Raw genomic sequence first — 16424 nt, 5'->3', positions numbered from 1 at the left:
AGTGACCATTTTGTCGTAAAATAGTGACTTTAGTGACTTTTTAGCGTAAATAGTGACTTTTTAGTGACTAGGCTCAAAATAGTGACAAAGTCACTAAAAAGTGACTCGCTACTAGCCCTGAAGTCACTGGACATCAAGAGGCCCGCTCCAAGATTCGAACCTATAACTTTAGGATAAAATATTTAAATAAACATATAAAAAATAACAACAAAGTTTCACAGATGACGTTGAATTTGATGCTACAGCATTACCATCGTCTTGCAATCATCGTCGAACCAGTTCATCCACATCCGGAAACGCCGACTTCACATATGTGGAAGTAACATCCGATTGCTCAAGCTCGTAATTATATCAAGGCGAAAGACGGTACATTATGAATGTACATTGTTGATGGCCAAGAATGTTGGCCGAAGTTTTACTAAGTAGGGGAACTGTTCCATTATCTCATACAACATGAAAACACAATTGACAATAGGGAAAAAAGCGCTTATTTTCTAGCTAAACCAATCCGCTGATCTATGGAATGGATTTTTCTTAGTTCACTTTAGATTTCTCATAAAGTAGAATCCTCAAAAACACACTTAAAAGCTCTTAATCTGATATTATAGTCAGGCATCTGCACTCGAAAACTCATTTATTTCAATCACCTACCTCAGAAAACAAAATCCGCGCATTGCTCTACACGGCTACAACGGGAGTTGTTCAGCAGCCAACCAAAGTTTTTTTTCCATCACTAGCGGACCACTTTTTATTTAATCACTAAAAAAAATCACTCACTACAGTAAAAATACTTTAATCTTTCAAATGTTCACCTCAAATTTCCAAAAACAAGCTTGAATTAGCAGAAATATATGAGATGAATTTCTACAAATCCTAAATTTCAACTGCATGCATTTTCATCTGTTTTCACTGCCTTGAAGAAAATCAAAAGTTGGCAAATCAGTTTCTGTCAATATGAAAATATCATACTGAAAATGTTAAATTATTCCGACATAATTGACATAAATCGACAACACTGCAGTGGTTACCTAGATTACCAATTTAGGACGTGAACAACTACAACGGATATCTAGGAAACCTACTATGACGGTTTGCGGTTACGTTCATTCATGATAATGTGATTCATTCATGATTAACAGTGTGATGAATATGGGATGAATAATTGAGCAGTGATTCAAGTTTTGAGATGAATATGAAAGCGTTGTTAAATATTGTTTGTTTTATAAAATTCAGGATAAATCTAGCTAAGTTTACTAAATGTACAATGCTGGGCGATTCCATAAAAGCACGTAAGCGTATTTTGTTTATTTGTTCAATGATTTCGTGAAAATTTGGTATTTAATCCTTGCATTCTTCGTGAACATCGGCTTAATGAGATAAATAATGGAACAGTTCCTTAACTAGTCACGATACAGCTAGTAGTAGGTAGGTGGTACAAAATGTTTGGCATTTCTGTCATTGGAACCTAATTTTTACGTTTGTGACCTTTTTTTACTCCTGCTTAATCAAGAACGTAACACTATTGGAAGTGGTCGTCGTGATATGATCAACAGCATTCTCCCATACAGAATTACACTTTGCATGAAGCACACAACTATTCTGGGAGTGGGCCTCCGAATTTCAGAGGGTTCTATGGCCCTTTATCGAAGAACTTATATCTTTTATTAAAAATTTCCGGACATTTATGCTCCAAATTTTTTTTTCCATACCACATAAGCGACATGTTTCATCTAGAAGTTTTTTCATAATCTTCAAGTGCTAACGGCTTGAGTAGCATCCTGTTTTTAGACTAGTATATGAGCTTGGATCTTTATTTGAAAGGTCCAGTATTTTGCAAGTCATACAAACGTTCAGGGTGATGAACCACTTCGACTGCCTACCAATGGAAGTGTCTGTCCAGATGGACTCCTCCTTCAAAAACTTCATTCTTAGTAAAGAAGCGGATAAACCACAGACAAATTCTGGTGCCTAGAACTAATAAGACCATCCACGTCCAGTTCATCGGCCCCTTCGTTTTTATTTATTCTGTAGTGACCAGAAACCCAGTATCAAGTAAATCCAGTTACATACCAGTGTTTGAAGTGATTGAACACACTTCCAAACAAGTTTTGATGCGCATGTTGCAGACTTCAAAGCATTCAACGCTGTTTGACTGTCGGATATGATGTAAATGTTTAAGTGTATACATTTTTTGCGTAGGCATTATAACAGAACATTCTAGAATTGCTTGGACTTCAGCTTATAAGATAGATGGCCATTAACCCATTGGAATTGATAGGTCTATTCCTGCACCAGTTTCCCCTGCTTCTACACGATTGCTCATTCTTGACCAACTGTGAAAATACTACAAGGTATACAGCCCTAGGGTGGTATGAAATGGTGACGTGGGACTAAACACTGTAATTAGGGGATTTTTTGTTACAAAATATACAGAGTCTGCAGACAGAATCAATGTGTTTTCTCAGCGACTGTACGTATTTATATTTTCAGCCTCCCCTGGAAATCAATTTTTGAAATATATTCAACAACACTCGAAAGAATATCGTTTATATTTGGCGATATTACACCTGTAGTATTTTTTTTGTGCAAACAACATGTATTTGATAAGGCACAAGCAAGAAGCACCAAGAGTTTCGCGTAATGCGTCAAAGTCAGAATTAACTCTACATCCTCAAAAACTAAATCCAATAATACTTACGTTATCATGATGAATGGTTTTGTTTTATTTAACTCTGATAAAATCAAATTTATAACATGGATCTTAGTTTCAAAATAATATGGAAGCCTTTACAAAGGTTCATTAATTGGCAAACATAAGAAGATATGTTCAACAAAATTACTTATAAGTTCCAGCAAAAAATCGTAGCAATCAACAATTCCACTTTTGTTTTTTGCTTGACAATTTTCATTTGCCTACAACTGCTGTTCGCAATTACTCAACAATTCTTGTTGTAATTTATGGTAATCATATTTATGAGATAGATAAACTTTCAATCACCATCAGTAGCAGCATTGCAGTTAGAAATGTACGAACAAAAGTGTGCCACTGCAATACGAATAGTACCGCTGCAGTACGAATAATACCGCTGCAGTACGTATAGTACCGCTGCTGTACGAATAGAAGTGTACCGCTGAAATGTACGAATAGAAGAATACCGCTGCAATCATAGACGACATCCGTTATCCATCATGTGGTTATGCTGTTATTGACGTTTGAAATCTGACGCAACATTTGCCAGTTTCATTTCCAATTTTACAGAATGCATCCCAGTATAGTAAACAAAGACGTAGTCCCACGTCAAAAATAACTGATTCTAAACGGAGACCACCGCGTTCACAAATATTACATTCAGGTTTCAATATTCAAAACCGCCTTTGAAAGATATAGCTTTCCTCCATCCAGCCTTCATTGTTGATTACCAGGAGATTGATACAAATAATTATCGGAATATTCGGATGAGCTGTTAGGTCACCTTCAAAGATATTCAAAGATTTTTTAATCTTTACAGCAGTTAAAGCAAAGCTTTGAAGTTTTTCCAACTTATCTTTATGCTACATCGTTTTTGGCCACCAGACCAGTAAACCATAGGTAATTCTGGGTCTCACAATAGCCGAATAAATCCAAAGAATCAATATCGGTTTTAGTCTCCCCTGTTTACCAAAAGTTTGGCATGAAATAATTCTTAAGTACATAGGTATATAGTTAATATAAAGTACTAAAACATCACTCGTTTTCTTAGACGAGGTTAAAATTCACGTACGTAGGAAGACAAACGTGTACTATATGAAGTTCATCCGCATCGAGTTGCTGAAGGAGTTACGCTTGCATAAGCATCAATATGCTTATCAACACAGGGTGAATCTACTGAAAATCTACTGCTTCTTGATATTTAGCGAGTTTTCGATAACACGTCCTTTGCATCAATTTACGCAACTCTCAAAATAAAAAAAGGAATGGACAATAATGCAATAAGCTGGATTCAAACAATACCTCGAGCTCACTCCTCCACCATTAAATGGAGTGGGACTGCGTTTCAGCCATGAGACGAATATCTCGAATCAATCCTGAATAAGAAGCTGAACTGGACTGCTCAACTAGACTACGCTATCAAGAAGGCAACTTCAGCGAGGTAACGATTGGCCTTTTTCCAGTGCCATGCGCACAACGCCGACTGCAGCCATGTAAGCCATGCTCTCCTTACTGCCTCGCCATGTGAAGGAGGCAGAGCTTAATGCAGCCTGCAAAGAACTACAACGATGCTCGAAGGCGACCTAAGCAGGATGGTTAGACCTAACAAGGAGCTAACACCTCTAGTAACAACAGTCTTGGACTGGATGTAAGCGAAGCCAAGCATTGACGTTCTATATAGGGTAATTGACACAGATCGTGTGGAACAATGGAGGGCCGAGTCTTCACCGGGCACCGCTGGGACTGGATCAGGGATCTACGGATCAGGTCTAAAGCAAAGGCGTCGCGTGACTGATTTCGTCACATGTGCACCAAACATTTATTTAAGTTTTTCATCTCCAAGCATAAAAAAAAGGAAACTCAAACCAAAGTGTTTGTTGCTTCAAATTGGAGGGTTTCGCTAGTAGGCTCGCATATGCCCGGGTATTAGGGAGCAGGGTACCTGTGCAGTGCACATGTTGCACAGGTGGACCCGACGCCACTGGTCTAAAGGGTACTATTTGTGGCCAACCGTCTTTCAAACAAAGGTATACGCAATATACATCTGTGCTACGATATATCTAAAGCGCAACTACAGACATACCAAAATCGGAATCTTTTCAGACTGCCACATGTGTTTCCAGACTAGTCTAGGAGTGCATTGGGTATCCGGTCGCTGCGGAATCGAAGGAAATGAACATACCGACAGCTTCCTAGTCTTGATCTGCTCAGCAATTCATTGGACCTGAACCGTTTCTGGGTACCTCCACATCCGCTATTAAAGGTGGGACTTGAATGTTGAGAGCTATGAACCTCCGCGGATGGACACTCTCAAATTTCAATGACGTTGGGAGAAGAAACGATGTAAATAAACAGACACTGATGAGCGGTGTTGTGTAAAGAATGTTTTCTCTTTTTTCATTGGGTTTATTCAGCAAAAAACTTTGAACCTAAAGTGAACATAGCAGACCACGTCTGCCCTGTCACACTTGAAGATGCAGAGAAGTGTTTGAACCAGAGTTGACAATGTTCCATTTTGAACTGGATTCTTCCAGTTTTTTTAGTGATTCAGTCAAACGGTTGAATCCTAGATTCTACCAGTTTTTCGTATATTTCCCAATTTTATCCAGATTTTTTATGTACTCGGTTTTTTCGGAAATATTTTTAGAACATAAATGTTGTAGAGTGATAAACAATTCTCACCAACGTTTCCAGCCTACTCTATTTTTTCGCACGAAACCCGGCCAAAATATAAACTACATAGCATTGCTGAGATGAAAAAGGCAAGTGGGATTAGCTTTATTTACAAACTAACAAAGAGATTTTACCAGATGAACCTCCGCGGATGGACACTCTCAAATTTCAATGACGTTGGGAGAAGAAACGAAGTAAATAAACAGACACTGATGAGCGGTGTTGTGTAAAGAATGCGAAAAAAATCAATTCCAATTGATTCCTAATTGGTTGACTGTCAAAAAGCGTGCTAAGCCTGGAAGGTTCATAACACCAAATGTAAGTCATTCCAAAAAGCTCCTAGAGCTCAACAAATGAGCTTTTTGTACATTCGTAGGTCTAAGCAACGGGGCACTGTCCGAGTAGATACCTTCAAATAGAACTTTGCCCGGGTGCAAGATATCTCACGCGTTTATAATATGGAAAGTGAGACCTCGGAAATCTTTCGGTACTTTATTTAATCGCAGTTTCGGTACTTTATTTAATCGCAGATCAAAGTTTCTTGATAGTGGGTGCTTGCAACCCAAAGAGATTTGGTCTTTGATTGAATCCCTGAAGGGTTCACATCGTTTGACAACGTAATTCTGTTATCCCAATAAAAAATAAGTGCTGTTACAGACGAGATACTTTTCTGTTATGCAAATTGATATTTGCTAAGAGGAGTTTCAGAAAGAAATAATGACTTGATGTGTTGTGTTGACTTAAAATGTGTTCCATTATTTTAAGGGCTGACGATATGCTGTTTGGCCTAAAAGATTTTGGCAAAGTTTTGTTCCTTTTATTGGTCTTAGGGTTATAAATAACCCGTACTTGTCGCCACACTCCAGGGATGTAACCTGAAATTAAGCTTTATTGAAAGAGTTCTGTTAGAATATATAAAAAGTGCTTCACCCCTCTTTGGTAGTACAGGAAAAATTCCGTCCCAAGCAGGTGACTTGAAGGAGTCGATTGCCCTCCACCATCAACATTAGCGACTACTTGCTTGTCAAAGCGAATTTTGTAACCTTACTGTTGCGATGCTCCTACACGTGCTTCTGCATGTCACATATCAGTATGAAAGCTGTTTCAACCTCGTGTGGGAACAGCTGATAAGTAGCTCAGGCAAAAATTGTGGTTACGATAAACTTTCAAAAGACATGCCTCCGGAAGTGCCACGATGACGAAATCGTAACTCATTACCAGGGGCGACTCGTGGCTTTCAAATCTGCCTGTTCAACTACAAATTCTGAAAATCGCGAAAATCACGCAAGTCATTCTATTTGTTACTATTTGAAAGTGAAATTAAAAACCACTAAATATGAATATAAATTTGCGTTTGAAATATATTTTTTTTTATCTGCCGTCCCCGTGTGCAATGCACAGGTTGCACCTATGGACGAGTCGCCCCTGGTTTATCGTGAAGTGTAGTCAAGTTCCGTTTATGCATTTGGTGTTAAAAATTTTTTCGTAGAAAAACGAACCAACAGAAAATGAATAGAAAGTTTGAGAGTGCATCAGGAAGGAACGACATGGTGAAAGTATCATTTTTTCGAGAATGACTTTTTAAACTTACTCAATATAATAATTTTTTTTTTATCTGCCGTCCCCGTGTGCAATGCACAGGTTGCACCTATGGACGAGTCGCCCCTGCTCATTACTCAGTACATCGAAAAGTGCACGGTTGCTTCCGATAAAGATGGAGCGTCGAGATATTGTTCAGTAAATTAACTAGAAGTTAAAAACCAAATTTCACTTAAGGTAAAACCCAAAGAGTCTCAATTTTATTTATCGCGCAATGAGGCCGAATACCAATTGAAAATCAACGAAATAGCATTGATAACAGCGTGAATGGGCCCACACCCGTCGATGTGACGCTGGAATTGATGAATCAGAGCGTATTTCTACTGAATTGGTCTGATAATGTGTTATTATGATTAGGCAAAAAGGGATCATGTATATATAAGCTGATAACGACAAAAGATCGTCACGTGTGAGTGGGTGCGTATATAAATTTGACGAAACTATAAAATTATAATGGCAAAGCCTGAGTCTATCATATTCTGGACGTTCGGTATTGCTTTTCTTTAGTCCTTACACACCGGCTCATTGCGGCTGGAAGTAAGAGTGGCGGAATCTTTTACTGAAGACGCTACTTGAGGAATCTTTTTAAAGAACAGAAAATTCTTGCAAAGTTTTTCAATCGAAGACATATGGGCCCAGAAAAAACGAATCTCTGGTACACGCCTCAGAGAAAACGTAGGACAGTTTCAAATTGAAAACTTTACTGAACTATGAACTGTCAACTGGTCAAACAGATTCTCTGCAACATGCACTTCAGCTTGCTAAAGAACAAACAAATGAGGCTCCAACTGTCTGTATATATATTTCTTCGATATTTCCTGAAAAGACCAGATAAACCTAGACTTGAGTAAAAAAGTTACAATAAAAAATGACCATACGAAATGATTTCGTTGACTTTATTCAGTTTACATGAAATTTTAATGAAGATTGAAAAAAAACCTAAACTAATCCACCTAGCGTTCAGACCCAGCCTTTCTCATTCAAACTTTTATTTGCAAAAAAAGATTTACATGAACGCTTCAATCCAATAAATGCATATTCACTCTTAAAAAATATTGATGTTGTAATCTATACATATAAAAATGCAATCCGGTCTGTCTGTCTGTCTGATCCATATAGGCTCGAAAATTACCGAACCGATCGGCGTGTAGGGGTTTTTGGTGCCGATAAAGGTTCCCATGATAGTTTGAGACCCCTCCCTTTTCTGGAAAGGAGGGGTCCCATACAAATGAAACATAAATTTCTGCACAACTCAAGAACAAACCAAGCAAATGAAACCGAATTTGGCATGTAGATGTTTTAAGGGGTAAAAAATATGTCCATAATGTTTTGACACCCCTCCTTCTTTTGTAAGGGAGGGATGCCATACAAATGAAACACAAATTTCTGCACATCTAGAAAGCTAACAAACTAAATGGAACCAAATTTGGCAGGTGAATGTTTTTGTGGTAAAAAATATGTTCCATAATCGACCTTAGGCAACATTTTGGATTGTAAGATAGCAACTTCCGGTTTCTGGAAATCAGCCTAAAATGGACGATTCCCGTTAAATATGAGTATCTCCGGAACCAGAAAGATGCACAGAAGCTAAAAATTGATCACAGACACAATCTTGAATTTTAAGATGGTGAATTCCGGTGTCTGGCAAACAGCCGGAAATGACCAAATACCATTCAATATGAATGTTTTCGGAACCAGAATTACGCCCAGATGACAGAAATTGATTTCACAGGCAATTTTAAAGTTCAAAATGACGACTTTTGGTTCCTGAAAAACAGCCCTAGGTGACCAAATACCATCCAATATGAGTATCTCCGGAGCCAGAATGTTGCAAGAACACCACTATAAATTGTAGGATGGCAACTTCTGGTTTCTGGAAAACAGCCAAAAATGGCCGATTTCCGTCTGACATGAGTATCTCCGGATCTAGAATGATACACAGCAGCTGAAATCGACCACACATCCCATTTTGGATCCTAGGTTGGCGACTTCCGGTTCCTGGGAATCAGCCGAAACTGATCGAATAACACCCAATATGGGTGTTTCTTCAACCAGATTGACGCTCAGAGGCTAGAAATTATCTCAAATACCATTTTGAAATCCAAGATGCCGACTTCCGGTTTGTGAAAAACAGCCTAAAATAACCAAATACCATCCAATATGAGAATTAGACTGGGACACAATTGTATGGGAAAAAAGCGTTGGTGTAATTTTTTCGCTCCCATGCACTTTTCGTGTTTTTTATGGGTCCTGTAACAACTGTGTAACTTTTCAGATCGATCGGTGGAACCCCTGATTTGCGCCCGATTTTTTAAGTTTCCATACGATTTTATATGGGAAAATCCACTTTTTCAAAACTTATCCTCTAGAAATTTCCAGTTGGCTCCTAAAAATATAGCAATACATGATATTTGTAGGAAATTTTCCTGGGAATAATTCTTCTGAAGACTGTAAGGCGCTACAAAGTTTGTAGAAAAAGTTATTCACCTTAAACTGATCGAATGTCTGACGAACGGCTCAACATTGAATTTTTCCAGCAACACTGCTGCAGCATGCTGCTGTTGCAAACTCAACAACGTGATGAGAAACAGTTTCGCGTAGAATTAAGCTTGAAAGCGTGGTTTTTTGTTCATAGTATCTTCGGAGAAAATGCTTAGAATATCAATCCCTATATTTTGATAGTATTCGTTGTGTGATTTATACCCCTAAAAGTGAGAAATCAGCTTTCTAAACACCCCTACGTAGTGAAAAACATTTTCTTGTGGGATTAAGCTTGAAGGTATGATATTTTACTCACGTTATCTTCATTATCGGAGAGCTTGCTTAAAATAATAACTATCAAGTTTTAATGTAGATTGATTGCTCCCCCTAAAAGAGGGAAATAAGCTTTCTAAACACCCGTGTCGTGTGACAACTTGGGTTCTGGTGCCAATTTAATAGATCATACCCTGGTGTCTCTTAGAAAGAAGTTTGGTAGATACATAGCTACAATTTGTGCAGATACATGCCTGGTTTCAAATGGCATTTGCTTGTTGACCGAGATCTACGTCACAATCCAAACACCTGCTTCTGTTTACCTTTTTTCGCTACTAGAACAGACGAATGTCTTCTTCTTCCTCACCTGTGTATACCTCATTGGTTCGTAGTGACCTGCTGGCCATGTATCTGCGGAATGGCTTGACTATCATTCCAATAACTACACGAATCACTAATTTATAGAGACGTGTTAAAATGAGCTTGACTGTTCAATATTTTTAATATGCAATAACGTTTTCGTTTAACTTGCGTAAGCTTGATGAGCACCGATGACTAGGAAAGGGTTTACAGCATTTGGGCTTGGTGTATTCCATTTTCACTTTATCCATCTTCACAAAATGCAAACTGTTACTAACACATCTGGAGTAGTGCAATCGTATTTATATACGAAAACAGATATTATAGGTAACTCAGTAGTTATTGGTTGCGTACTTTCCAAACAGTTATTATTAGTAAACAAGTAGGTAGTGTAGCATGACAAACATATTTTTTTAGAAAACATTCGGCAAGGGGGAACGTGTAGATAGGCTAAGGTTAAGCGCTTGATCATTTATCCAATCGTTTTGTTGTCAAAAAATGATTTGTATATTTTTGATGAAGCATTCCAATGAACGTAACGTTTTTGCTGGAGAACCATGGACAAATTAAAAAAAACCGTGTATTTTCCGAAATATTACTAATTTTTTCGAGCTTAAATCAAAAATAACTCGAAAACCGATGTCTTTAGAATGTTTACTACCGAAAGCTTTTTGATTCAAAATTACTCTCTGCATCTTTTGAAATCATCAGAGTAGAAATATTTTGAAAAATGTTTAAACAAGAATTTTTATAAAAAAAATTAATCTACCATAAAAAAAAATATTTTTCATTTCTCCATCCTGGACTTTTTTTTAAAAGTTGCGTACTAACGTCAAGTTTCTTGAAAAATAAAGTAAAAAAAAATCAACTCTTTTCTTTTAAATTGAAATTTAATGTTTATTTTTAATTTTTTTTGGTCAAAAATTTTTTTTTTTGTGCGGTGTATATTTTTTTTATGGTGCATTTTTAATTCCCTACAACTCATTCTCAGACAGTTTTTCTATACAACCAATGCTTCGACAGTTTTTCTGGGCTACAATGCTTCGAATAAAACCTATGCCAAAAGGCATACGCCCTTTTAGAATGTAACTCATGGGTGTAAAAAATCTCTCCATCTGTGAAAAATGCTCAGTTTGCTAAGCCAAATACGTGTGCAAAGTTTCATTCAAATCAAAAATGGTCGATATTCGACAATAGGTCATTTGGCGCGATCTTGCTCATAGTTATTATTTTAGGCAAGCTCTCCGATAATGAAGATAACGTGAGCAAAATATCATACCTTCATTCTTAATCCCACACGAAAATGTTTTTCACTACGTAGGGGTGTTTAGAAAGCTGATTTCTTACTTTTAGGGGTATAAATCACACAACGAATACTATCAAAATATAGGGATTGATATTCTAAGCATTTCCTCCGAAGATACTATGAACAAAAAATCACGCCTTCAAGCTTAATTCTACGCGAAGCAGTGTTGCTGGATAAATTCAATGTTGAGCCGTTCGTCAGACATTCGATCAGTTTAAGGTGAATAACTTTTTCTACAAATTTTGTAAACAATCAAAATATAGGGATTGATATTCTAAGCATTTCCTCCGAAGATACTATGAACAAAAAATCACGCTTTCAAGCTTAATTCTACGCAAAGCAGTGTTGCTGGAAAAATTCAATGTTGAGCCGTTCGTCAGACATTCGATCAGTTTAAGGTGAATAACTTTTTCTACAAATTTTGTAGCGCCTTACAGTCTTCAGAAGAATTATTCCCAGGAAAATTTCCTACAAATATCATGTATTGCTATATTTTTAGGAGCCAACTGGAAATTTCTAGAGGATAAGTTTTGAAAAAGTGGATTTTCCCATATAAAATCGTATGGAAACTTTAAAAATCGGGCGCAAATCAGGGGTTCCACCGATCGATCTGAAAAGTTACACAGTTGTTACAGGACCCATAAGGAACACGAAAAGTGCATGGGAGCTAATAAATTTTTTTTGTCCCACCCTAATGAGTATATCTGGAAATAGAATGATGCAATGAGCTAACAATTGACCTCAGGCACCATTTTGAATTGCTAAATGGTAACTTTTAGGAAACAGTCGAAAATGACCGAATACTACTCAAGATGAATATTTCTGTAATCGAGATGATGCATAGAAACCCAACATTGACCCTGGACCCCATTTTGAATTTAAAGACGACCACTTTTAGTTTCTGGAAAACAACCAAAATAACTAAATACCTCCCAATATGGGTATTTCCGGTGTCAGATTGATGCCAGAAAATCTGCTAAAAATGACCGAATACCACCCAATATGAATATATTCAGACTTAAGGCGATGTACAGAAACCAAAAGTCGAGGATATTGTCATTTCGATGAACCCAATCATTTCGAACGATTTGTTATTTGACTTTGATCTTATCCTATGGCCGATTCGTCGTGCATTTGCAGACTTTTAACACATCGCAAGGAATCAATTAAATTGGAACGTTCAAATAGTACGATACCACATTTAAATTATGTTGAGGCCACATATATCGATCAAAGCAGGTATAGTTTTAAATAGTCTTTGAATTTCTGTTTTTTCCATAACTTTTGAGCCACATATCAAATTGTTATGTAGTTTGTTATTTGTAAGTTCGAGAGATGACTCGTTCGTATGACACTAGTTATGTTCAAATAAGTCATGTAATCTTTGAGATAATGTTTTATTAGCAATTTAATACATAACGGTTGCTTAAGTTCGATTTTAATTAAATGAAATGGGAACGTATAGGGCAGCCAAACTTTGAAACCACGTGTTCAATCATAATTCATTAGTTACCTTTTAACCAGCTCGTTCATTTTATATCAATATTGTTCAAATCGGTTGTGTAGTTTCTGAGATAATGAAGTTTCGTGATTTTCACATTTCGATACATTACAGACGAAGTTACAGTCCGCTTACAGTAAAATTCTATAGGGTGTTATGAGGCAGCTATACATTTCATTTGACACTAATTTTGTGGAAATCGGGTCAACCATCTTTGAGAAAAGTGAGTGAGTCCAAGTAGTCTTCGGAATATGTTCTTTTTCATAGCCTGATTTCACATTTTTAAACATTACAGGCAAAGTAACAGTCCGATTGCAAAACAAATCAATAGGGTCTTATGGGGCACTTAGACCTTCCATTTGAAACTGATTTTATGAAAATCGGTCCAGCCATCTCTGAGAAACATGAGTGAGAATAAACAGTCTTCAGAACACGTTTGTTTTCATAACTTTTGAACCACAAGTTCAATCTTTATGAAATTCAAAAGTTGAGGGTTTTTCAGGTAGCCCGTTCATTTGAAATCAATTTTGTTCAAATCGGTTGTGTAGTTTTCGAGATAATGATGTTTCGTGATTTTCACATTTTGACACATAACATCTAAACTAAAAATCCGATTACAATAAAATTTAATAGAGTCTTATGGGACAACAAGACCTTTCATTTGCAATTAATTTCATGAAAATCGGTCCAGCCATATCTGAGAAAAGTGAGAGAGAATAAAAATCTGCACATACACACACACATGCAGAAAATGCTCAGCTCGTCGAGCTGAGTCGAGTGATATATGCCATTCGGCCCTTTGGAGCACTTCTATACTTTCGGTTTTGCAAGTGATTGCTATACCTTTCTAGGAGAAAGACAAAAAGTTAATACGGACAAAAGTGACTTGAATTCAAATTGGCTATTTATTCCTAAATAAACACATAACGGTACACATAACGAACGAAACAAAAGTTTGTACGTCACTAGACGAAGCAATTTTGAAAATGGGCCCTTAGATATAAGCAAACCAATTCCATAAACGGTCAAGTCTCGTCATAATGCAACAATCTACAGAGCATATCCGAAAAATAAAGTAAAATAAAGCGTAAGTTAAAAATAATTTAGTACCTTTAGCTCACAAGAAAGAAAGCTAAATTAACTAAAATTAAAAAAAGCTGTTCACTCTCCAAATCCTCATCCTTCTCAAAACAATAGATTAGCAATATATAAAATTATCGCTTTCAGAGCACTCATCAAGCACTGAGACGAGAGACGGACGGATGAAGCAAACGTTGAGTCATCGGAACAGCATTTATCTCTTGCTCTTTTTCCTACCCGCTGTGGTCGTTGCGTGAGCACAGCCAGGCACTCGTTCAAACTCTGCCACTCAACCACATTCGACGCTACAATCGGAGCGCTAGTGTTGCATTCTATCCGATCCGGGCCGAACCGATTACTACGACTACTAAGTGAAGCTGCGAACAGTTACAGTTGGTTCAGTTGGAGAATTGCTTTTTTTATTTGCTGCTGCTGCCAGTCGCTTCCGATAATTTGTGACGTAAACAAAGCCGTGTATATTTTTACACTAACTGCAAATAATGCAACGTCACTTGGATATTGGAACGAAATTTTAAAACTGAAAAACTGATATGCGAGAATATTATATAATTGATGATGTTATAATTGTCGATTACTCTTATCACAACTGAACAAATCTTTCCGGACCTTAAATTAGCTCGTTAGGGATTTAACTATCGTTTGGCTAACTCTAGTTTTAATTGAATTAAAATGGTCTAAGTTTCGGTGTTTAAACCTTGGTCTCACTAATTCTGAAGTACGTTGAGGGTCATTGATCAATCAACCGGCAATATTAGCTCACGGAAGGATCAAAGAAGAAAATCTGTTATGAATTCTTGAATGTCAAATTTTCAATCAGTTTCTACGTAATACGCATACGTCAGAAAAATAGGAGTGGGCTTATCACTGCTCTTTCAGACCTTCAAAACCTTATTGCCAATTAAAATCAAGAACTGTTTTTTTTTTTAACTGACATATGTATAGGTACCACTTTCTCAAAAACTAAATCTGTTTACAGCATCAAATCCTCGGACTTACGAGAGAGCAAAATAAACTCATCTCTAATACAGGTATTTCTTTCCGGGATAACCGGTAACACCAGCCCTATTTGCCAGATACGATTCAATAAAAAGAAAATAACACGCAAACAGGTAGCCATAGAGATAGGTTCTTCGTTGGGACTCGTATTCGATTCGCATCCTTCGCAGTCACGTCACACGAGGAAGATCAAAATATTCGACCCCCTTGATAAATACCACATACTTCCCAGACAATGCTACTTACCATAATTTGCCGAAACAACTCAAACTCGTCCCGCGCCTTGGTTGATCGTCGTCTGTCTCTGTTCAACTGTCCTCTAAAAACTGGGTTGTATTTACATTCCTTATTTTTAGCGCAACTGCGGTCACTGCGGTGGTTTCCACAACTTCAAAATTTTATTCTTTGTGCTGTTTTACGTATTATTTGATAATACTCACTCAAACTTAATCGCTTCGAGCTCAGATATATTTTGTTTTCGGAAACTCACTTTTCAGTGTGCTACGCAGTTATTACTGTACTCCCAAATAACCAGGCCGGAACCAAACTGTTAAATCACTAGTAGCCACTTGATTATTCAATTTCTTCCTTATTTAGCAACAAATTCATATTTCCATTTGATTTTTTTGAACTTTACTTTTCATGCTTCTTCTTGAATACTACTCTTTTTGTCAGGCCACTATTTATGTTGTATGTGTCACCATCCAACTTCGCGCAGTTCGCAGCTATGGACGACAGATAATAGAAAACTGATTTTTCATCTTTTTCTCCCTGAAAACGGATAAAATTTGTCGGAAAACATCAACTTGTAGCTCACAGAAAACTTTTATTCATGATTTAGCAGCAAACATTATAAAAAACACACAGAAAGGCAAATTTTTCACTGCAGCAATCAGCTTGAAAAGAATCGCGAACAAGAAGCCTAGAGCCGACGTCGTCTTGCAATCCACTGTGCACAACCACTCTGCTGCGAATTTGCCGTCGTCGCCATCGTCGGTGCCTCGCGTAGTAAAAAATCGGACACGCACACATACTCATCCGCAACAGGGGACAGAAGGAATCATGTATCGGTGAAAAGGTCCTAAGCTCATTATTTATTTTAAATCATTTATGGTTGTTGTGATTGCCGAATTGGTTGCGCAGCCAAATATAAAATATCTCACGGTTTTTTTATACTTCTAGTTTTTATATAAAAGGAAATTTTCAAGAAAATCATTCGAAATCCTGCTTTTTGACAATTATTCAAGTATATTTTTATTACAAACAAAGTATACACGATCGGAAGAATTTATCCAAATCCATGAGTTACTTAGGGCTTCGTATACACGGTAAATAGGGGCAGCTTATATATACACGATAAGCTACTCATAATTATTGGAGGGTTAGTTAAGACGTCTGTCTTTGGTAGTGGTTAGAATATGAATAACTGTATTTCTGTCATGTAA

At 37.1% G+C, this 16424-nt stretch overlaps 1 protein-coding gene across 5 annotated transcripts in view; it reads right to left on the bottom strand.

The window, feature by feature from the left end:
* LOC129732667 (E3 ubiquitin-protein ligase MIB2) overlaps nt 1-15951 on the bottom strand; it is an 84045-nt gene extending 68094 nt beyond the window's left edge. Inside the window, exons 1-2 of one of the 5 annotated variants that reach the window (XM_055693736.1) lie at nt 15420-15951; nt 15226-15349 (exon numbers count right to left, since the gene is read on the bottom strand). The gene's annotated coding sequence lies outside the window, so the exon portion shown is untranslated. Of the gene's footprint in view, nt 1-15225 lie in introns of all 5 variants that reach the window. The other 4 variants (XM_055693738.1, XM_055693737.1, XM_055693739.1 and 1 more) reach the window with 4 other exon arrangements.
* Between the last annotated feature and the right edge of the window lie 473 nt (nt 15952-16424).

The sequence above is a fragment of the Wyeomyia smithii genome, chromosome 3 (assembly GCF_029784165.1).
Source record: "Wyeomyia smithii strain HCP4-BCI-WySm-NY-G18 chromosome 3, ASM2978416v1, whole genome shotgun sequence".
NCBI lineage: Eukaryota > Metazoa > Arthropoda > Insecta > Diptera > Culicidae > Wyeomyia > Wyeomyia smithii.
This window is presented reverse-complemented; position numbering and strand designations above follow the sequence as displayed.